Consider the following 23500-nt stretch of genomic DNA (forward strand, 5'->3'; position numbering starts at 1 on the left):
AATAATAATAAAAAAACCTGTAACATGCAGTTATCTTAAAAATCATGCATATTTAAAAAAAAATTCAGACACTATATAAAAATGTGTTTTACTAGGTAATCGTTACATGATGTTTAAGAAGCAAAGCATTTGTTTTCATCAGTTTATTTTTTATTTTGCACATAAGAAACATCTGTTTATTACATCAACTCCAAACATTTAAATGACAGAATATGAAACATGCTTTCAAAAAGCTTTCAAATTTTATTTATAAGATACTCATTCATTTCTCTTTCTCTTGGCCTAAGAAAATCACATGTGAGTTTTTATAGAATTAAAAATATTGCCAATGTAATCTCTTCCTCACAAAGTGTCTTAGGCTAACATGCCTTGAAAAAACACTTTTTTGTTTTCAGTTTCAGTTAGGATACAATGATTTCCATTGTTTGTAACATTTTTACTATTAAAAAAACACCAATGTATTTATATATGGCTATTTGAAGTTTCGCTTTGGAGAGCAAATAAAAAAATGCTAAATATTAAGTTAGAATTTTAAACAATTATAAATGTTCTTTATTTTACAGCATGCAACTTATGTTGTAGTTCAAACATCACTTACTGAATTTCTTAAAGCTAAGACTACATAGTGTATTAAAATATATTTTATGAATGTGTTAGAAAAAATAAATTATCCAATCAGCAAGGATAATGTAAAATAAAATTTAATTGTATAACTACAATAATTGAGTAATTTGACTTTGTCCTAATTGTATTCGATGAACTCTAAATGTAGTTCACAGACACATGTCTTTTAAAAAGCAAACAAACAAAGCAAATGATATCTGTAATTAGATGCAGACCAATTAGATGCCCTGGATTAACATCTCAGCCAAAGTAAGTGTTTTTCTTTTTTTTAAGATTTAACTAGTTTTATTGGAAAGGCAGATATACAGAGAGGAGGAGGAGAGACAAAGAGGAAGATCTTCCATCTGATGGTTCACTCCACAAGCAGCAGCAACAGCTGAGCTGAGCCAATCCGGAGCCAAGAGCTCTTTCAGCTCTCCCACACGGGTGCAGGGTCCAAAGGCTTTGGGCCATCCTTGACTGCTTTCCCAGGCCACAAGCAGGGAGCTGGATGGGAAGCAGGGCTGCCGCAATTAGAACTGGGATCGCTGCATGTGCAAGGTGAGGACTTTAACCACTGTGTTACTGTGCTGGGCCCCAAAGTAAGCTTTATTGGAAAAATAAAGAGAATATTTAAAAAGATAATTATAAGAGAAATATAAATCTGCATTTTGCATGATGTAAAATTTAATTTATTAACATGTAGATTTTTTTTCAAATTAGCAAAACCATTTTAAAGGAAATTTTTATTTCTTGTGACACAGTTCCATAGGCTGTGACATCAGAGAGAACATTTGGTAGCTGTGCCCTTTGGATTGTTTTATCTCACTGAGTATAATGGTTCCCAGTTGGGACCATTTTGTTGTAAACGATGGAATTTCATTCTTCTGGCTGAATAATATGTTATAGAGTAGATGTATTACCATTTCCTTACCCATTCCTGTTTCAACAGGCATCTGAATTGTTTTCATGTCTCTATATTGTGCTGTTGCATAAATACGGTTATGGATTACCTTCTCATATACAGATTTCATTTCCCTTGGATAATTCCCAGATTTGGGAAAGCTGTGTCATACAGTGGATCACTTTTCAGTTGTCTCAGCATTCTCCATATTGACCTTGTTAGTGGTTGTGCTTGCTTATACATCTAATGTCAGTATTTCAAATTATTTATACTTAATAAAATTTGCCCTGTTGCCGCTGGATTTGTTCTAAGTATTGCTCCTCCATCTTCTCTATATGTGCATTACTCAAGCCAGGAGCCAGGAGTTGCTTCAAAGCCTCTCACATGGGTACAGCGGCTGGAGGACTTGGTCCATTTTCTGCTATTTTCTTGGTCCAAAAGAAGGGAACTGGATGAGATGTGCAGCAGCTTCAACTTGAACCAATTTGCCTGTGTGATGCCAGTGCTGAAGGAAAAAGCTGAGCCTATTCTGTGGTGGAGCTCACCTCTAGATGCACTTTTTGAAGTCTGTCATTGCTGCAATGCTTACCATCTGACTATTTCTGTAAGAGTGGATTTTACCACTCTTTCTCTCATTAACCCTAGGGCACTGACCTTCAGTTCTTCAGGCAAATATGGAATTAAGTCTTGTACAGATCTTATCACCTCTAACCGCCAGGTTGCACAACTGTACTTCACTAAGCTGTGCATGAGCTGGTCACTTCTTTGACTCATCAATAACTACCATATCTTTCATATAAACAATTGTCTAATATATTTTGTGAGCATAATTTTACATCACTAGCCTCACAGGTAGTACAACCTGTCTCAAGTCAAAATATCTGGTTCTGCTCCCTGACTCTGGTTCCTGGGTCTAGCTTCCTGATAACGCACATCTGAATGGCAGTACTGATGTCTCAAGTAGTTTAGATCCTACCATTCATCTTGAAGACATAGTTTGCATGTCTGGCTCTCTAATGAAGCTCTTGCACAGCTTAAACCATTTGCTAGGCCCTCGGGAATAGGATCTCTCTCTATCCCTCTCCCTGCCCCCTTTTTGTTTCTCACAAACAAATTAAACTAATAATAATAATAATAGTAACTAACACAATATATATTTGTTTATTCATCTGCAAAACCTGTATTTTCTCTCACTGATTGTTAAAAATGCCTAAAACAATCCCAATATATTAGATGAAGTATTTTTAAAATTATGTGGAAAAACATTTAAAGCTTAAGTTTATTTTCAAGCAACTACGTTTTGAAATCCATGCACAAGCTTTTTTATAATGTATATTTTCAATCAACCTCTGGGGCATACTTTGCGTAGGCTTGCTAAATGTTAAATTCTTTAATAAATTACATAATAGTGTACTTTCTTTGAAATAAAACATAATATTTGAATTCAATTAATATGCAAGCATACCAAATACTTTTAGTTCATCAGTTCCTATATTCATAATAATAGAAAATGTATTTGTTTTTCCCACTTGATTCATGTGAGACCATAAGGTGATACATATTTTTAAGCTCAATAAGTATTTATCACTGAAAGATTAGTTGCGTAGATCATCCTTTAATATTTGCAAATGTTAAGCTTCTTCCATTGGAATATTTCTAAATGCCCTATCTGTATTCCTTTCTAAATGAGCTAAGGGAATAATCTAGCCACAAAAGTCTTACAGAGACTCAGTCACCAATGAGAAATTAAATATTTTTAATAAAACACTGCATTGTGGCATGCAATTTTGCATTTTGTACTGTGTGATCTGGAATACAAATATGCCTGTCTGAGTATTAAAGAAGAGGATATTTTCAAAAAGAAATCCTTAGGGTCTTATACAGGCGATGCAAAGTCAATGCGATTGCTTCACTAACAATGTTGAAATTTCCAAAGGTTATAGCAGAGTTAAGTTTTCCATAAAATGAAATCGTGTCTGCTGCAGATAAATTAAATCCATGAATTAGCGGCATTGGTAGCAGAAGCAGGTACAAGTTTAATTATCCTCTCTTCGTTTTAGTGCAATTGGCACAGATTTATAATTATTTAATTATTTGACAATTAAGTCACCTTACCTTTGAATAATACAGTTCTACTTTCCCACAGAGGTACTATTAAAAATCAAAGAACAAAGTCTAATAGAATTTTAAAAAAATTAATGTGAAAGAAATTTTATCCACCCATAATTGCTAGATACACCATCTGAAGCAATCAGTGTGTAGGTGTCAAAATTAGAGTTTAATCAGCAAGACAGGGAGAATTTCTGTATGGAGGAAATCAAACATGTCTGCTTTGCAAGCTTCTCTTTGGCTAGAAGTTTTATACTTCTATTACAGGATGTATATGACCATTGAATTAAATTTAAACAAGGCAGATTTATGTGTGGCTGTCAATTATACTAAAAATTAAAGAAACCGTGTGATAATTTACACTCTTGGCTATCGATTATGAAGGCAAATTTCATTGCCACACTCTGAATGGGCAATTGCTAACAGTGAGACTGTTCATCATTTAGACAATGGGGTTGTTGATCAGTTTTCCTATAATGTCCTTCAGAGATAAGGTCTACTCTGTCTTCTAGTACAACAGATGTAAAAAAGTAACGACTAAGGCCCCAGTAGTTATTATTTCACTGTGAGCTTCACAGAAATATCTGAAACTCAGTATCTTCTTGCCATTGGTAATATTAAGCAATCCATGTGCAAATTATATAACCTCATGGTGCTAGTGACCTAGGCTAATCCTTTACCCTACCTCACTGGCATCCCTTATGGCCATTGATTTGTGCCCCAGGTGCTCTGCTTCAGACTCAGCTGTCTGCTAACAGTCTGGAAAATGAAAGATGTTGGCCCACATGTTTGGGAGCCTGTACCAATGTGGGAAGAAGTTCCTGGCTCCCAATTTCAGCTCCACTCAGCTCTGGCTGTGAAGGCTGTTAGGGGTGTGAACCAGCAGATGGAAAATCTCTTTCTGTCTCTCCTTCTCTCTTTGTAAAATCTACCTTTCAAACAAAACTAAATTAATTTAAAAAATGAAACAATGTTTACATATAAATTTTATGATGGATAATGGGTGAGTGGTGAGTTCAGCTTTTGCATATTTTCTTTTATTGCAACCATTACAACTCCCATATCTGTACCTTATTTCATTTTTTTGTATTTTTATCAGTGAGCTAAAATTAACAAGTGCATAAATAATGCTACCATTATTTCAACCTATAAGTCCAAAACTTAAGTTTAGATTGTGTTTTAAAAAATAAATACAGATCTAATTAGGTGCTGTGAGTGCTTCATTTTGCTAATGATGTACAAGAGTGTGAGTTTATACAAATGCAGGGTGTGAGAGAGTGTTTCTTTTCATATCTGTGAGAGACTGTATAGAGGCACGTATACTTCGAAGCAAAGTAAACAGAAATGTTATTTCAAAGGATTATCAAGTCCCACCTACTTTTACAATTATAATAGGTGCATGCATTTTGTGCAATGAATGCCAATAAAACAATGACTGCAAAGCTATTGTTTTCAAAACTAGTTTCAGAGAATATGAGAAACATGTACATTTGTCTTAAAATTGAATTTTAATGTTTTAAGTAATTTATGATTAATGTAGATTAAAGGAATTCGATACCCAGTTTATTTTTTTTTCTTTCCTTGACGTTGGTTCAAATTCAAAAATATAAAATCTATGCTATAACTAAATATTCTAAAGAGTTGGAAAATTAAAATTAAATGGATTTGAAAATAAAAATGTTCACATGCAAAAGTTTCAATATAATGAAAAAAGTTAATACTCTAAATTGATTTCTTTAAATCTTTATATTTTACATAATTAGACATTAATTGGTTTGGATCTTCATTATTACAGCTAACATTTTGCAATGGATAAAAATCGTTTTCTGGTGTATTCTCTTGTTGATAAAACTAGAACTACCTAAATCCGGACACATATCTGAAAATATTCGTAAATTAATTTGTGGCATGAAATACGTTTTTTTGCAAGTTTTTAAATTAAATAAAGAATGGATTCTGTGCCTCTCACTGATATGAAGATGACTAAGGTTTTTGTTAGAAAATGCACCTATAAAGATGCTTCTCATCTTGGTTGTGTTGACATGGTTTAAAAATAGATTTGAAAGTCTAAATTTCTGAAAATCAGTAATTGTCAAATACCTTCAAATACTACTATGATAAATATGCTCAGCTATTAAAAACTTTGCCAGCGAGGAAGGTTTTCATCTGTATTTGTATTTTCTCTTACACGCTTCTGTTTCTTCAAAGTTAAATCACAATGAATGGAAATCTTAAATTGAACTCATAAGTCCCAGTAGCCAAAGAGCACAATGTTCAAAAACAGGAGAAAGGGGATATCCCGGCTTCAGGTTTTCTCCCTTTGGGTTTAGATGGACCATAAGGTAGTAATTGATGAGTCAAAGAAGTGATCAGCTCATGCACAGCTTAGTGAAGTACAGTTGTACAACCTGGCGGTTAGAGGTGATAAGATCTGTACAAAACTTAATTCCATATTTGCCTGAAGAACTGAAGGTCAGTGCCCTAGGGTTAATGAGAGAAACAGTGGTAAAATCCACTCTTACAGAAATAGTCAGATGGTAAGCATTGCAGCAATGACAGACTTCAAAAAGTGCATCTAGAGGTGAGCTCCACCACAGAATAGGCTCAGCTTTTTCCTTCAGCACTGGCATCACACAGGCAAATTGGTTCAAGTTGAAGCTGCTGCACATCTCATCCAGTTCCCTTCTTTTGGACCAAGAAAATAGCAGAAAATGGACCAAGTCCTCCAGCCGCTGTTCCCATGTGAGAGGCTTTGAAGCAACTCCTGGCTCCTGGATTCAGACAGGAGCTATGGCCATTGCAGCCATTTGAGGAGTGAACCAATAGATGGAAGATCTCTGTTTATTGTTTTTGTAACTTAGACTTTCAAATAAAACTAAATAAATAGATGAATGAACAAATGAATACATCTAGAGTTTTACAGTAAGAAAAGAGAAGATATTCAAAATATGACATCAGAAATGCTATATCTAAGGACCTGCAGGATGGCTTAGCAGCAAAATCTTCACCTTGCAATGACCAGTAACACATATGATAGTCAATTTGTGTCCTCACTAATACAAATCTTTCTCTGTGTATCTCGTCCCTCTGAAAAGCTTCCTTTCCAAAAATAAATAAAAAATAAATATGTAGTAAGATGAAAAAATGCCATGCATTTAAGAAAAGTTAGAGAACTTGAAAATCTCTCTTATTTGAGAACTTATCTGGAGCCATTATAGGAAAGTGTGTAACAGCAAAGAGAAGAAATCATAGCAGTGCTTTAGAATGCATTGGCGAGCTGAGCTTTGGTCGTGATCACTAATAATAAGCTTGTAACAATATCATAGTGCTAATATATAGCTAAATTAATTGTCTAAGTGATCAAACTAAGTTTAAGGAGGATAAACAATTAGCGGGTGGTAAGTAGAGATTTATTTATTTTTATTGCAAAGTCAGATATATAGAGAGAGGAGGAGAGACAGAGAGAAATATCCTCCATCTAATGATTCAGTCCCCATGCCACTGCAATGGCCGGTGCTGAGCCGATCCAAAGCCAGGAGCCAGGAGCCAGGAGCCAGGAGCTCTTCTAGGTCTCCTACGCGGGTGCAGGGTCCCAAAGCTTTGGGCCGTCCTGGACTGCTTTCCCGGGCCACAGACAGGGAGCTGGAAGGGAAGCGGGGCTGCTGGGATTAGAACCGGCGCCCATATGGTATCCCAGTACGTTCAATGCGAGAACTTTAGCTGCTAGGCCATTGAGCCAGGCCTAGTATTTAAGATTTTAAGTAATTACGTTTTCACAAGTCTTTTTTCATATTGCTACTAAATAGTGCCTTCCTGGAAAAATAAATATGTTCTCTAAAATGCGTTGTTTTTTTTTTTTTTTATTTAAAGATTTTTTTTTTTTTAATTTTATTGGAAAGTCAGATATACAGATAGGAGGAGAGACAGAGAGGAAAATCTTCTGTCCGATGATTCATTCCCCAAAGTGAGCACAACGGCCGATGCTACTTCCTGGTCTCCCACATGGGTGCAGGGTCCCAATGCTTTGGACTGTCCTCGACTGCTTTCCCGGGCCACAAGCAGGGCGCTGGATAGGAAGTGGAGCTGCCAAGACCGAAACTGTGGCCCATATGGTATCCCGGTGCGTTCAAGGAGAGGACTTTTATCCACTAGGCCACGCTGCCGGGCCCTAAAACAACTTCCTATGCAAGTACTTTTATTTTTTACCTGCAATGATAAATATCTTTCTCCTGTATTTGGCTTTCATCTTTTCCTGCATATTTTTTTTAAAATGGTATTTCTTCTGTGTGTTCCTCAATTTTAATAATTTGTGTTTTGCTTTTCATAGCTCCTTTTTATATTTTCAAGTCTGTTTGAAGGAATTGGAGCATTATTTTTTCAAATTTGGGATTTTCATTTGATATTTTTTAATATGTTCCTCTATTCGGTGATTTTCTGTGTTTTTGTCTGATTGTGTAACACTAATGTGCTCTTTTGCATATTGATTACATTTTGAAGTTTTTGATTCTGATTTACATCACTGGATCACATATGAATACATTTTTGATTGTTTCTTTTGTCCTCTTAATTTGTTCCTTTGGCCCTTTTGGAATCTTTCTGTTGTATAACAAAAGAACAGAATCTTCTCCAGAGTTGGGGCTTTAGTCACTAGCAGATATGTTTGTGAGCATCTTCTCTTAATTGGCCTAATTGCATCAGCAGTGAAAGCTGTTTGGGTCTTAGCCTTTCAGCTGGAAGTTGAGTGTATTCATGTGTAAGCATCCTCTGGAGATGTACCAAACTCTAATTTTATTCGCTTCAGCACAGTAAAGATAACAAAAATCTACTCCACTTACCTTTTAGACCTCTTAACTGTGTAAAATTTAGAAATCTTCTGTTGTAGTTTTTCTCTCAATACTTAATTTAAAAAGTAGCTACACTATGCATACTTATATATGTACATTTATCAAAAAGAAACAGTATAGATTATACATTTATGAGGAAAAGATAGACACAGTGAGTAAACTCCTATTGTCTGAATTGCATTCTAAAATCCAGCATTGTCTTGGTGCTGGACAGAGGTCCCGGGATCCAGGAACCCAACACAGGTTTGAACAATGATGGTGCATGTTAGAATTTAACTACCTAATGCTCCCAACAGATCATCAGAAGTGAAATCTAACTGCTTCAGCATGGGAATGCACCTTCCGATCTCTAGGATGAACTACACCCTGTGCGTTTAAATGCAGCCTTTGGGTTTAGTTGTCAAGAGAAATTAAGATTGTAGATCGGATTGACATTACTAACACCTTCAAAAAAAGATTATTCTGGCTCATTTGATCAGATCACAAATTGCAACTGAGAAACAGAACTATATCTATAAGGAAACTACAGAAGAATACATTTCTGACTTGAAGATAAGTCACAATGCAAGGAATGTGACTCACTCTAGAAGCTGGAAAAACCTGGGAAACGGATTTAGCTTTTCCAATAATTTGAGATTAATCTAGTAAGACCCACCTTGTGCTTCCATACTGCTGTAAGGTAAAAGCAGTCATGTTCCTTGAAGGGGTAATAGTTTTTGGAAAGTTTCTCCAGCAGAAGTCACAGATAACATACTTGAAAAAGCTGGTATAATCCTTGAAATCACTTATATTTTAAGCCCCATCTGAAAATATTTGTCCTATGAGTTATTTTGCTTCCTGGGTTAGATTGTATACCTATTACTAGGTATGGGAAAATACTTTCCATTTTGTATTAACATGAGGACTGTGGGTGATATTGAAAACATATATGTAAAGACCATCTCTAGTCTACTCTGTAGGAATCCTATATGAGCAGACCCTGTTAACTCCACTTCTAGTCTGACTCCCTGGTAATGTGCGTGGTCAATTGGAAGATGATGACCCAAGTGTTTGGGCATATGTACCCATGTGGAAGAACCAGAGGAAGCTAGGGGGCTACCAATTTTGGCCTAGCACAACTTGGTTGGTGTCCCCATTGGTAGTGAACCAGAAGATGAAGTTTCTCTCTCTCTCGTCCTCCTTCTCGTCCTCCTCCTGTCTCTATAACTCAGCATTCTACAAAACAAAAACAAAAAAAGAGAGAACCATTTTGTATGTATCAGTATTACTAATAGTATGACATCATCCCTTTAAGTGACAGCATAATATCTTGTTTGATAGGTGAAAATATGTACTAAAAGGAATTGAAGCTTGAATCAGCCCAAGTGGTGTGAGGAATCCATACTACTTGCCACATGGGAAAGTCAGTATTCATATTGATCATGTGTCTTAATCTGCAGCTCTACACCAAAAGTTACAAGGAAATAATACCAGCTATATATACTTAAAATTACATATTTTAGTAACATGGAGTAACTTTATGAACATCAACATTTTGGATGTTAAAATTTTCGGAAAGAAATTTTTGATCATTTATATTTGTTGCTGATGTAAAACACCTACTTGTTCTAAAATTTCTTCTAGAATGTTGTAATCACCTACTTACAAGCCCAGCTATAAGATTTTATTGGCCATTTAGAAATACTATTGTAATCAATAATATTTAAAACAATAATTCTCCTTAGGGCTAAAAAATATCTCTCCCTTATTTTTTTTTAAGATTTTTTTTTTTATTATTTTTTTCATTGGAAAGGCAGATATACATAGAGGAGAGACAGAGAGGAAGATCTTCCATCCGATGATTCACTCCCCAAGTGAGCGCAACGGGCCGATACTATGCCGGTCCGAAGCCAGGAGCCTCTTCCGGGTCTCCCACGCGGGTGCAGGGTCCCAAAGCTTTGGTCTGTCCTTGACTGCTTTCCCAGGCCACAGGCAGGGAGCTGGAAGGGAAGCGGAGCTGCCGGGATTAGAACCGGCGCCCATATGGGATTCAGGGCGTGCAAGGTGACGACCTTAATCACTTGTGCCACCGCGCCGGGCCCTCTCCCTTATTTTTATAGGTCATCCTACATGAATGGTTCAGTTCCAAGATGCATTAATACTGTCTGGTATCTTCTCATTGAACTGCCTCCCCAGCTTTCTCCCCATCCCCACACCTTACCATATGTTATAGAATACCATAACAAGCTGTCCCAAATATGCTTCATAAAACATGAATCAAAGGAAACATTCTTGACAAGCTTCTCATGACCTCTTTCTAACAGCTGAGGGTACATGTTACATGTTTTCTTGTGCTACGCAAACAGGCTCACAACAGCATCGCAATAGTTTGCATCTATCTTGTTTTAGGCTATGTTCTAGACAACATATACTCTGTTGGTTTGATACTCCTTGCTCTTTTTTTTTTTTTTTTGTAACGTTTCTGATGTGTTTCTCACTCCAAGAAAATGCTCCTATACATAATACATAATTGTATTGCTCCTTGCCATTCTATAAGATTCATTATGAAATACATTGAGTGGGTCAGGCAAGATAGTGTAATGGTTAAAGTCCTTGCCTTAAGTATGCTAGGATACCATGTGGGTGCCGGTTCTAATCTCGGCAGCTCCACTTCCCATCCAGCTTCCTGCTTGTGACCTGGGAAAGCAGTCGAGGATGGCCCAAAGCCTTGGGACCCTGCACCCTTGTGGGAGAACCCAGAAAGAAGTTCCTGGATCCTGGGTTCGGATCAGCATAGCATCGGCTGTTTCACTCACTTGGAGAGTGAATCATCGGAAGGAAGATCTTCCTTTCTGTCTTTCCTCTTCTCTGTACTTCTGCCTTTCCAATAAAATAAATAAATCTTAAAACAAAAAAGAAATAGATTGAGGAATAATACCATTTTCTTAATCTCTTTTTTACTAGTTATGTGCTAATTTCCTTGATATTAGCTATGACTATAAGTTTGCCTCTTGCATGTTAGAAATGTTTGTTGGTGTAGTGGTTATTCCTTTTGAATTGACTCCATTAGCCTGGGGTAGCAATGCCCCAAATTCTTTAATTTTTTGTTATTTAATTATTTATTTATTTATTTTACAAAAACAAGTTGAATACATGCTGAGTATATTAACAGTAACCTGAAATCTATAGTCCCGATCGCTAAAATTTAGGTATTAAGCAACATGATGTTAGAAATTGTATTAGATATTTTAATTTAATATGCTTTTAAGTTTATTCAATTTTATGATTTCATAACATTTATTGGGGTCTGGCACGGTGGCCTAGGTAGCTAATGTCCTCACCTTGAACACATCAGGATCCCGTTTGGGCACCAGTTCTATTCCAGGAGTCCTATTTTCTATTCAGCTCCCTCCTGTGCCCTGGGAAAGCAGTTGAAGATAAACCAAAACCTTGGTAGCCATGCACTCACATGGGAGACCCAGAGGAGGCACCTGGGACCTGGCTGCAGATCAGCACAACTCTGGCAGGTGAGGCACTTGAAGAGTGAGTCAGCCGAGGGAAGAACTTCATCTCTCCACCTCTGTATATCTGACTTTACAATAAACATTTTTTTTTAATCTTAAAAAAGTATAGTACTGTGTAATAATACGCTACATGTTAATGAAAGAATGGATTAAATGTTCAAGGATAATAAACAATAGAAAAATAATGATTGTTGTAGCAAAATTTTCATATGTGCATAATGATTAATCCCATTTTTCTCAGCAGTTTATGATTTTATAAACCTATCACATATTGCATATTACACTATTCTATTAATTCCTAAGAAAAGATCATGATTTAAATGAGAAAAACAGAAAAATTTGAACATAAATATTTAATATATTAAAATCTAATTTTTACAGTGAGTCTAAATACTGGTATAGAAATGTATTAGTTTACCTGCTTCATTACTCATGTAAAAACAATTCCCATTCAAAAATCTGGGAAGATTTACATTGAAATCATGTCTCTGAAATAGTTTCAACACTAATACAGTTTATCAGGATAGATCTTAAATTCTGAAGTTTGAGAAAATTTAGGTGTCTTTTATCAGTAATTTAGTTTGTACATTCCAATGAACAATATCAAGGTGACCAAAAGCAAGCATTTCAATTTCAAAAATCTCCCTGGAGGTGGCATCCAAATAAAAGCAATTTTTAAGTGTACATGTTTTGAATTTCTACTGTTTATAGGGATTCTGTTGTGCTTCTTTAGTGATCATGGATTGCACAGTATTATTTATTTTGATGCTGAGCCTGGTAAATGTATTATGTCACATCATAGTTGTGCGTATGTAATCGCAGTGCAGAAAACATTGCTTTAAAATATTTCCTATATGCTTAGTATTTCATTTTTTCTTATTATATTGTGGATAATAATATTCCCCTATTGCATGTTTGAATTTTTTCAGAATATTTTGTTGTACTGATTCACTGAATTCCTCTAGTAAACAAAAAAAACTGCCAAGGAATGGAAATAACATACAAAAACGTCTGCTTCAAATACCTAGTTGACTACTCAGGTAATTGAATATGCTTTGGTTTGTCTCATAAATATAAATTAAAATAATACATTGCAAATGTCTTTATACCTTCAAAATCTACAATCTTAAATGTCTAATCACATTTTTGAAATTTCTTTTTTCTCTTGATATCCATTAAGATAATGTAACGTCTATATACTAGTGCTGAGTTAAAAAAATAAAGGTGGGCCCAGCGCGGTGGCACAGTGGTTAAAGGTCCTCGCCTTGCACGCCCGGGATCCCATATGGGCGCCGGTTCTAATCCCAGCAGCCCCGCTTCCCTTCCAGCTCCCTGCCTGTGGCCCGGGAAAGCAGTCGAGGATGGCCCAAAGCTTTGGGACCCTGCACCCGCGTGGGAGACCCGGAAGAGGCTCCTGGCTTTGGATCTGCATAGTATCGGCCCGTTGCGCTCACTTGGGGAGTGAATCATCGAACGGAAGATCTTCCTCTCTGTCTCTCCTCTCTGTATATCCGCCTTTCCAATAAAAAAAATAATAAAAATAAATCTTTAAAAATCAATCAATAAATAAATAAAGGTGACTTTAAAAAGTAAACTTTGTCTTTTTGCTACAGCAGGTAAGGAATAATAGTAAAAATGCTATTAAATAAACTTCTAGAGGCTAAAAGTATGTATTTCATTCTTTAAATTATTTCTGAAAATGTTTTCAATGAAAATAAAATCTTCTAAATTATATGAATTACATTTTTTGGATAGAGTGATCTTTCAATAGACTGAGGGACAAAAGGAAAGGGAGCATAGGACTTTCAACAAAATAGACAAACATACAAAGAATGCAAAACCACAACCTGGAAAACACAACTAGCATTATATGCTGTGCAGGCTTTTGTTGTGGAGATCCACAGAAGGATGCATGCAATAATAATAATTTAATCAACTTTGCATGCCTTTGTTTTGCTATTCAGGACTATGATCTTATCAAGGAAAAAGAAAACATGTGTTCAGTGGTTAATTGCAGAAACAAAAACCAAAGAAGAAAGAGGAAATGTGGCTTTAGTGAAAGGGACAGGGATTTGGTTAATTTAATCTACAGGAAATCACATAAGTGCTAATAAATGACTTTTGAAATAAGAAATGCTTACAATTTAAGTGCAACTCTGTTTAGTTAAAATATAGACTGCTTCTATGTTCAAAATTTTACCCAAATTAACATGTTATAAACCCATTATTGGAAATGAATGCCTAGACAGAGAAGTAGATGATGGATAGAGAGATGATAAAGAAATAATACATGATGCACATCTAGATAGCTGCTAAGACAAAGAGACAGACATTTCATGAGCATGCCCAAGGGATTGCATGGAAATCTATTCAGAAACATTTTTCTATCACTTCTGCACAATTTGGAATAAAAATTGATTGATTCTTATGACAGTTTCAATGCTAATTCTACCCCAAGTTTCAAATAATAAAAAAATTTTATGAGACTTTGCATTAATGTATCATAGAAAGCTGAATTAATGTTATGATTTAAAGATAATGAATGAAAGAAGTTTTATGTGTAACAATTTTAATTTGAAAAAAAATTTATTGATATTGCATCTGCATTAGATTTGTATTTGTGTACTAAATAATACAACTCAATCTTTCACATGTATAGAGATGTATTATTTTACAATTGTGTAGATCAGAACTCTGACAAGATTTTCTGGGCTAATGGCAAGTAATCAGAACTACTTCTTTTGTAGGTTCTAGGTGGAAAAAAAATATCTATCCCCAGAAATTTTCCAAACTTTGATACCAGTGCACTTTTCTTAGCTATTTGCTTTCTTCTGTCCGTAAACTTGGCAACACTGCATCTCTAGGAACATTTTCTTGACCTCAGAAGGGATAGCTTTACACTTCTTACTGCTCCATTTTGTTAGATTGGCTCCATTGAGATACAGAAGGAATTAAATCTAAATAACACAGTAACCAATGTACTTGTCTGTTCAAAGTCCTTTTGTTTGAAATTGGAGATAAAATATTGTATGTTCTGTTGATAATAATTTGTATATCTTTAGAAGCTCTTACTCTGCTAAAAAAAACCTATAAACCATGTGTTTTTATAATAAAATATTCTTTCTAATACACTTAAAATAATTGCTAAATCATTTAAAGTATCTTTAGCATCTTTATCCACACAAAGAAAAAATATTTTTTTAAAAATATAGTGTGGATATTAGAAAGTGTTTATTCGTGTATAATAATAACATGAACTACTGTTAAAGCTAAAATATTTAATCCCAAACTATAATTTAATTTATTAATATACTGTACTATGCAACTAAATTATGAGTACATAATATCATATCGTTTAAGAGAATCATGGGAATATGCATATTCATCTGTATAGCCATATTGAATTGTTGTAGTAATATGAAAGGGCTTAGGAAAAGAGATTAGAAAGGTCCCTCATCCTTAATTAAGGACATCAGAGGAGGCATAGAACACATTTAGGAAAAATAAGCACTCACAGAGTGGAATGAAGCAGTCCAGAAATGCATAAATAAATGCATAAACAAATGTCTGTTAGGAGAAAATTTTAAGTATGCCTAGTTTCTGACATGTGTACTGAATAATCGACTTCCTTCTGAGTGACAGCAGTTAAGCGGGACTTCAACATTAACCGCTTTTCTTTTTTAAACTTTGCAAATGCTGCCTGTGATATTTTTTCTTTTGATGAAATACTTGAACCTGTGAAAATTCATAATCCCCCTAGATGGTCACATACATAATTTAGTTAACACTCTTCTTTATAATTTCACCTCCACTCACTGATTCATCAAGAGACACAGGTGTACTACTGATGTGCTTTGAAAGTGTTTAAGAACTGGCTGGAGTGACCCATATTTGTTAACTGAGGCTGGGCTAAATAATATGTAGTTCAATTTTATTTTATCTCTAAGGGAAGAAAGAAAGTAAATTGTCCTTGATGCAAAAAAGAAACCAAAGAGTTCATTCAGCCATTGTAGGGTAATAAGCAGAGAAAGAGGCTGACCTAGAGCAAATTATGGATTCATGTAACATATTACACTAAATTGCTCTATTTCTAAATGCAACCCTCTAATATTTAAAAGAAGATGTCTCCTCTGGCTATGGCAAATTTTTCCTGCACATAGGCTACAGTGTTGCAACTTCTTTTGCCAATAATGTTATTTATATTTTAGGAGCAAGTCATTTGACAAAAGAAAAACAATGTGAAAATAAAAAAGAATTAGGCAATATTGTCTTCAGATGGTTATTTATATAAGTATATTAAATTTAGATTTTTTTTTCTTTTTCTGTGAAGATTGTGCAATGCCCAGGAATCACCACTGTTTTTACTATGGTATTTTTAACAGAATGGGCAGAACAAATCATTCAATTAAATGTTTCTTTTTATTACCAAGGAAAAAAAAAACATAATTGCCCTTAAAAAAAAAAAACATTTAAATGCACTTAAAGGTCATTTTAAACGTGGGTACTGGAGTTAGTGCATTTAGCTTAGCAGTCAAGAGGCCAATTAAAGATATTGAAATCCCATCCTGGAAAAAACCTGGCTTCAGTACTTGCCTGTGGCGCCTCATTCTAGCCCTCTATTTTTTGCATATCCTAGGAGATAGCAGCGATGGCACAAATAATATTGTTTCTGCCCTGCACATGTGAGATTAGACTGAATTCCCAGCTTCCAGGTTCAGCTTGGTTCAGTATCTCCCTTTGTGGGCATTGTGCAGTGAGCCAGCAATGGAAGCTCACCATTTGTCTTTTCAAAAATAAATTAACTAAAGTTAAATATGCACACTAGTTATTATTTAAGAATGTTTCATAAGATTTTTTTATTACTGCCCATAATGTAAGAAAATCATTTATACACATATCATTTGTTCTAGATATTCTATATGTTTATGTAGAAGACAAATGCTTTTGCGTTTTTTGTGTATCCACAGATGCATTCACATGTATACATATACACACTGACAAAATCTAACAAATTGTAGCATGTATGAATGCATCAGATTAGTAGTTTTCCTAACTAGAATTTATAACCTGGCACCAGATACATCTCTAAAATACACTATTAATAGTACAAAGAATTAGGAAATTGAGCAAAGCAAAAGAATGTCTAATAAGCTCAAATTCTCTGGTACATTAATAGAGACTCATGAGCATAATATAATAAAAACAATATTTGAGCAATATTTGTGTTAATAATGCAAATTTTAGAGTAACTTTTCTTTTTAAACAAAGTATTTAAAAGGTGCTGTTATGGTGGCAATACAGGTTAATCCTGAGCCTACAGAGCCGGTATCCTGTTGGTAGTGGTTCAAGTCCAGGATGATGCATTTCAATCCAGGTCCCTGCTTAAGGCCTGGGAGCAGAAGATGGCTCAAGTCCTTGGACCTTTTTACCTATGTGGGAGACACAGAATCAATTCTTTGCTCCTGGCTTAAGGTCAGCTCTACTCTGAATATTGTGGCTATTTTGAAAGTAAACCATGGATGGAAAATATCTCTTTCTCTCTCCGTGTGTGTGTGTGTGTGTGTGTGTGTGTGTGTGTGTGTTTCTTTCCCCTCATCCTGCTCTCTGTATAAATATGCCTTTCAAATAAAAAATAAATCTTTTCACATTTATTACAGTGCTCGTTATGGTAGCCCAGCGAGTAAATTGCTTTTCTTATAAATGCTAGAATCCCAATATGAGTGCTACTTCACATCCCAACAGTCCTGCTTCCCATCCAGCTCCCTGCTTGTGGCCTGGGAAAGCAGCCAAGGAAAGCTCAAAGCACTGGGACTCTGCACAGCCGTGGGAGACCCAACGGAGGCTCCTGGGTCCTGGCTTTGGACCCTGGCTTTTACTTGAGGAGTAAATGAGCAAATTAAGTTTCTTCCTCTTTGTCTTTCCTCCTCTCTGTATAACTGACATTCCTATAAAAATAAATAAATCATTTAAAAAGTACTAAAAGTAAAAGTACTCATTTTTAGCTATTTCACTATGTGCAGGGGATACATATTTATTAAAAAAGGTGACCAATGTTTTCCATCTGACACTACTTTATGGTTGGAAATTTGAAGTTTTTTAATTTGTTTATACAATATATACTGTGTTATTGTAAACTGCAGTCTCCCCACTATGCTTTGTAATAGGGGAACTTATTCCTTTTATAATATTCATTGTACCAGTTCTTTCTATTAGCCTCCTACCTGTAGACTTCTAGTAACGATTTTTTTTTGTATTCTCATTGAGTGTCTTTTAATTTTCACACATGAAAGATGACATGAGGTATTTTATATCTCTGATTTATTTTACTTATCATGGTTCTATGCATTCCTCTTTTTAGCTGATGATTGCATTTCATTCTTGTTCACATAGCAGTCTACTGTGTATGCATACAAATTATGTTTACCCATTACTCTGATGACAGATGTCTCAATTAAGTCTATAGCTTGGCTATCCAACCATCATGTAATGATCCTGGTGGATCAGGTATTGCTTTGATACAGTTGTTATATATCACATTAATATACATACTGAATATATGTCTAGTTAATAAGTGACATTGATGACACATATGTATGTAAGTGGTACATTCTCATGAAGAGTATGTGTGTACTCCACATACGCATTGACATTTATTACTTCCTTTTTGATTAAAAAAAAAAAAACCTCTAATAGGGATGAGTTGATATCAGCTTAGATATTGAATTAAATTTTCCTTGATGACCACTGATATTGAAAATGTTTATATATTTGCTGATCGTTGCTATTGCTTCTTTTGAGGACTATCATGTTTTTGCCCATTTGTTTTCTTTAATATTTGTTCATTTTGTTCCAAAAGTCAGAGAAGGGAAAGGAGAATGACAGAGAGAAAGAGATCTTAAATCTATGGATTCACTATTCAACTGCCTGCAACAGACCAGGTTGGAGTAACCCAAACTTAGGAGCCAAGAGGTCCTTCTGGATCTCTTATAAGAATAACAATCACAGTTGTCACACATGTAGCAGAGTATATGCACATTTGACATGACTCTTCATATAAAGTAACTAAATTCTGTGGATAACACCTTAACTACCATTAACTACACAGTATAACACAGTAACTCGTGTTTGCTATAAATTAGTTAGAGTAGATCTTTGGTTGATTGCACTTTTTGAGATTAATTAATTAATTTGAAAACCAGAACATGTGTGTGAGAGAGAGAGAAATAGAGAGATATTGAGAGATTGAGAGATTGAAGACAGACTGTGAAACAACAACTGCTAGAGTGGCCATTGCTCAAGATGAGAGACACTTTCCTGGCACCTACATGAGTGTCAAGGGCTGAAATATATGGATCATAATCTGAACCAATAACTTAACTCATAAACTAGCAGAAAGAATTTAAGAAGTATCATAGCTTAGAACAAATGTTATGTGCACTGCTTCTAAAGTGGAATGTAGACAGTACATTGCATTGCGTAACCTGCTAATACAAAAAAGACTAAATCGTTTTACAGCTGAAAATAAAAAGAAGGAAGAATGAAAGGACACAAAGAAACTTTTAAAGGTAATGGAAATGTTTATTAACTGTTTTTTGTGATAAAAATGCAAGTCAGTGCACTTGAGGCTAAGTCAAAAGAATGTTGGAAAATTAAATCAAAATCATACAAATTATGTAGAAAGTTTGCAATGATTCTTCTATGTCCAAACACACCAACACATATATGTTGATGGTATACAGCTTTTTCTATACCGATTACACTTCAATAGGGCCCTGGAAAAAGAAAATGAGATTAAAGTATAAATCATGGCCCTGGGACGTTATTTTAGTGGATAAATCCTTGCCTTCCATTTGCCAGGATCCCTTATGAGTACTGGTTCATAGCTGGACTGCACCACTTCCCATCCAGCTTCCTGCTTGTGGCTGGGGAAAGCAATGGAGGATGACCCAAAGCCTTTAGACCCTGCACCCGTGTGGGAGAACCCAGAAAGAAGTTCCTGGCACCTGGCTTCAGACTGGTTAAGCTCCAGCTGTTGTGGCTATTTGGTGAGTGAACCAGTGCACAGAAGATCTTTTTTTCTGTATCTCCTTCCCTCTGTATATTTGCCTTTCCACTAACCTTGGTTTATTAAAAAAATCTTATATATAATATACCAAGTAAACTTTGCTATAAAACCATTTTAAAATGACATATTTGTTAAAAAAATATTTTTTCTGAAAACCATATTGTATTCAGTGAAATTCAATTTTAAATTATAAAAATTATTCTCACCTTCTTCATCTTAATACCTCTTTCAATTTGTTAACATTGTATGGGCTTATAATTTTTCCTGTAAATTTCACAGTACCCATTATCACTTAGATATCATAACATCTGTCTTTTTGAATGTATTAAGCTTCACTTAGTTTAGAAGTGAAATAAGCATCTAATCTTGTTTCATTACATTAATAAAGATTGAAACCATCAACAGATTTAGCATTATTACAAATTTTTGGTAAACTCATTTTGAAATATTTGAGTAATTTAACAGTCCCAAGATAATGTACCTCAAGTATAATATGATAAACCAGACTTTTGTTAAATACAGTGACAAAATTAATTTTTGCCTTGTGAATTCTGTGAATTCCTATGTAAAAGTCTTTCTGCTTATCCTTTCATCAATATTCAGGTTTCTGTTATCAGTATATAATTGAAAGCTATTTCCTGTTTTTGAATTTGTGTGTATATTTGCACATATTATCTCAAATTATAGGGTGATTTGTCCAAGTGAAACCAAATAGTTTTCTCTGAAAGTTCTGTAGTGTTTCAATAGTTTAAAATGTTAATCAATTCTGTAATGGGAAATTAGGTTAACAATTACTTATGCTTTTATAGAAAATGGATAAGAATAACCCTTGGGCCAGTGTGGTGACTCAACTGGCCAACCTTGCCCTTACAGAGCCAGAAGCTCGTATGCGTGCTGGTTTGAGTACAAATCACTTCACTTCTGATCTAGTTCAATGCCTAACGTGAGAAAGCAGAGCAGGATGCACGATGTGGCGAAGGCGAAACAGGAAATGACGCAGAATCCAAATGGGATGTTCGAATCACTCCTCACAATTACTACTACTGCTACTACTAATAATATAAAAACCTTAATTTGATCACCAAATGTATTTGATGGATCCGTTAGTCCCCCCCCCCATGGTCTCTTCTATCTATATTCTATGTATAATTGATTATGCCAAATTAAACGCAATTTCGTCCTTCTCCTTCTTTCTCCTTTACCGTCATCATGTATGTGTATCCATGCGTGAGCAGCAGGCTCCTGCAACCACAGACGACGTGTAGCAGCAAGAACCACCAGAGACAGTCTGACCGAGCATGTCTGTTTGGTGTAAAGCAAGCACAAACCTAAATAGACTGAAAAAGCAGAAAGGTGGAAGGATGACTCCCAACAGTCTTCCCACCCAACAATGCCACTGTAATTGGCTAGAAAGCATGTCTGTCTCTACAAATGCTCTAATCCTGTCACAGGTCACATGCAACATGCAAGGTTGGCAGGTCATATTCCACTCGGGGAGCTGGCAGGAAGGCTGCAGATCGCGCATAGCAGAAGGCTGGTAGGTAATGAGGACTGCGCTTGACTTCTCAGAGTTGCTTATCAGGGAGTCCCAGGACAGTCTGTCCAAGAACACAGCTGAGAAACTGGAGTTCAGCCTACAGCTCCTGCCTGTGTGAGCAGTGATCAGGTCAGGTTGATGTCTCGGTGTGTCAAAACCTTTGCCAGGGGTTTCCCTTGAGAACACCACGTCCTCATGACCTCCCAGTTAGTCCAAGCCGGCAGAGATCCGGGGTGCTTTCCCATAGTATGTACATATGCAAACACAAGTCCGTATACACATACAATATAACTCCACTGCATATATACATCTCCATGTTTTTATGCCAGTTGAAGTGATTCTTAAATCTACTTTAATATTACATACATACTTAAATATCACAAAATAAAACATTCTGCTATATGTTTAATTAAAATCTGTATACAAGTGATATTTGGAATTATTTGCACTAAGAAAAACCATACTTCATTTAAATTAAACCTTTTTGTTTTGTGCTTTGTGGTAAGTCAGCAAGCACTTTCAGGATCATATTGCTATTTCTTATAAGCAAAATAGCATTTATCCTCATGGACAAACTTGTAGAAGAAAGAAGATTTTGTCATTTAGACATCACTCATGAATAAAATGCCTTTAGGGGAAAATCCATTTTTTTTCTCCCCATTTCCTTATCCACATAACAGCTCCACTGACATAAGTGAATTTTTATAAAAAGAGACACAATTTGTTTGGAGACAAATAGGAAATATTCCAAACTTAAAGGTGAGACTTTTAGAAAACGGACAACAGAGAAAAACAACAATGTTAATAGAGGAGCAGTTACAGGTTTATCTCTGTTTTAAACATAAATTGCATTCTCATAGAATTGTGCCATTCTTTTCTATACAGAATCAAGAGTATTTATCATAACAAAAGACTGTTCTTTTACAATTCAGTAGGAAATAGGCCAAGACAGAATTCTTATTAGAATGTGCAGTGATAAAGAATTCAACTCAACTCTGTCTTGTAAATTGTAAGTTAAAGGAAACTTTCTTGTTTCCTTTTGAAGGGTTGACCTTCAAAAGAACAATAACATACTGAAAATAAATATCTGCTCTTTATGTACCACGAAACTTTGATATATATATATAAACTTTGATTTATGTATATATGTACGTATATGTATACACAAGTAAAACTTAGTAGCAAAGGTGGTGAATATCATGTAAGGAATATAATAGTTCTTCAATATTGGAAAAATACATGCACAAATAATATTTTATTTATGAGTCATCAACTTACACCTCTTCAAAATAATGGTGTTTTCCACCTCTTTAAGACATGTACAGTTGAACTTGCCATGGACATCCATCTAGTATGCTGAGAGTACTCGCATCAGTAATCAAAGAATCGGACTTTACATCATGAGACCAGACAAGATCAACAGCAGTGAGGTAGTGCAATACAGTCAATCCATCAGCAGGGATGTCATGTTACTGTGACCCAGCTCTACATGGCCGATCATGTTAGGAAGATGGATGTATCAGAGTAATATCAGCAGCTACTGAAGACAAGAAACACCAAGGTGACTGCGAGTGAGTAGAAGTATAGAAAAAAGCAGGAGAAAAAAAAAGAAAAAGAAACACTGAGTAAAACCAAAATACAAAGTCAAAGCTGCAAGCGTCATTAACTTAAAATGTTCTGATATACACTTTCTTACTCTCTTTTAATATGTTGGTACATTGATAAAGCTTCTACAAGAGAAGAATGAGAAGCTGCAACCTGGCATGCTCATCTCTAACCGTGCTATCTAGTTCATGTACTCCAAAGCCACAGAGGACAAAAACAGTTCCTTTAATATTGTCAAGTATGTCTTTGTTTTTGGGTGAAATATCAAATGCAATTTATCACAGTGATTTAAATTGCTCTTGGTTGTCATATATTGTCATATGATGTAAC

This window comes from Ochotona curzoniae, unplaced genomic scaffold, assembly GCF_017591425.1.
Source record: "Ochotona curzoniae isolate NIBS_2020 unplaced genomic scaffold, NIBS_Ocur_1.0 scaffold_4506, whole genome shotgun sequence".
NCBI classification, from domain to species: domain Eukaryota; kingdom Metazoa; phylum Chordata; class Mammalia; order Lagomorpha; family Ochotonidae; genus Ochotona; species Ochotona curzoniae.